Below are 2255 nucleotides of genomic sequence, written 5' to 3'. Positions count from 1 at the left end.
AAAAAATCTTACGTCATTATTTCAACTACACGAAACATTAGGAAAATTCGCATAATATATGAAAGGAATATCAAAACGTCAACAAATTCATAACGTGATATATTGAGCTCGTGTACATCAACACCTTGCGGAGGTAAGGGTGATTAGATGTTAACCAAATTGAGTGAACAACACAATACTGTGTTCTGGCGGAAAAACAGGAATGACAAACTTACCTGTTTAAGAACCATAAAGCAAAACAGCTACTAGTTCTTATCTCCACTGTTCTTCTTGTAAACATCAAAAGAAATCGATCCGATATTGGATGTATCCCCCATCCATTACTTTGATAGAATAATGTGAAATAGGAACACTTTACAAACTTTTGGTAACCTGTGCGAACGGATTAGTAACTCGTGCGCACGGTTTAGTAATCCGTGCGCACGGTTTGTTAATTCGTGCGCACGGTTTGGTAATCCGTGCGCACGGTTTGTCAATCCGTGTGCACGGTTTGGTAATCCGTGCGCACGTTTTAATAATCCGTGTGCATGGTTTGGTAATCCGTGCGCACGGTTTGGTAATCCGTGTGCACGGTTTGTCAATCCGTGTGCACGGTTTATTAATCCGTGCGCACGGTTTAATAATCCGTGTGCACGGTTTGTTAATCCGTGTGCACGGTTTGGTAATCCGTGCGCACGGTTTGTTAATCCGTGCGCACGGTTTAGTACATGTTTTACCATGTCCCTTCGGGGGCTCCGTAGTACGGTAACCTCTGAGGGATTGCAGAAAATGTTAGATACTTTATTACTTTACACAAATAAATGGAATCTTACGGTTAATACTTCTAAAACCAAGGTGATGGTTTTCCGTAACAGAGGTAAATTAAGAGAAAAAGATGAGCGGTACTTTAATGGAGGTGTTTTAGATATTGTAGATGAATTTAATTACCTGGGTATATTAATGAATTTTAATGGTAAAAAAAATAACTCAACAAAAAATCGCTGAACAAGGAAGAAAAGCATTGTTTCAGTATCAAACGTGTCTAAGAAAAAATATTTTAACGTTGAAACTCAGCTTCATGTTTTCGATACATATGTCTGTAGTATTTTTAATTATGGAGCGGAAGTTTGGGGCTTTCATAAAGCACCAGATATAGAGAAAATACATTTAAGTTATTGTAAAAGATTATTAGGGGTTAAGAAATCTACTGCAAATTTTATGGTTTACCAAGAATTAGGAAGATTGCCTTTGGAAATTATTAGGAAATTTAGAATTTTTAAATACTGGTTAAAATTAAAACAAACTGACAATTGTGTTTTACATGCATGTTATCAAGAAATGTTAGAAAATGGTAGTGAATGGATGAATGGAGTAAGAAACGAACTATTTAGAATGGGAGTAGGGTAAATATGGCAATAAGGAGATACCTATACATCCGATTATATTATAAATATTATTAAAAGCACAATGTGTGATATATTTACGCAAGAATGTAAAGAAAAAATAGATTCATCTTGTAAGTGTTCACTGTACAAGTTTATTGGCGAAAATTTCTGTTTACAACCATATTTAACAAAACCCATAGGAAATACAAATCTGAAAGAAATTACAAAAATTAGACTGTCATCTCACAAATTAAATATTGAAATTGGTAGGTATAACAATGTAGATAGGATTGAAAGAACATGTGCATACTGCAACAGTGGGGATATCGAAGATGAATTTCATTTTATATTAAAATGTGAATGTTTTTTAGATTTAAGAAAGCGTTTTATCAAGAAATATTACTATGAAAGACCTAGCATGTAAACATTTATCCAACTTATGGAAACAGGGAACAAAAAATAGTTAACAAATTTAGCCAAATATATTAAACTGAGTCATAAGAAAAGAAAAGACTATGTACCTATATAAAGAGGGATGTCTCTCTACACTATACCAATGGGTATGTGAGTGTGTATTTGTGTGTGTGGGTGTATTTGTGGGGGTGTATATGGGTGTGAGTGATTGTATTGTTTATCCTTGTATATATGTTTATTTTGAACTGATGAGCCGTATGGTTCAAGGTAATAAAGAACTGACAGGTCAATATCTAGAACGGCACAAAGATAACAGCTGACGTCACGCGCTTTTTCCAATACATAATTGAAAAGGCTCCGCAACTTTCCTTAATAATTCATTTGTTTTTAATTTATTTATATATCATATTCTCAATTCATAAAATAGTAACAAATAACATTTTCTAAGTAACTAATCAAGTGTCGCAAAACATTTTC

The sequence above is a fragment of the Mizuhopecten yessoensis genome, unplaced genomic scaffold (genome assembly GCF_002113885.1).
Source record: "Mizuhopecten yessoensis strain PY_sf001 unplaced genomic scaffold, ASM211388v2 scaffold11175, whole genome shotgun sequence".
Taxonomy (NCBI): domain Eukaryota; kingdom Metazoa; phylum Mollusca; class Bivalvia; order Pectinida; family Pectinidae; genus Mizuhopecten; species Mizuhopecten yessoensis.
Note: the sequence above shows the minus strand (reverse complement) of the source record.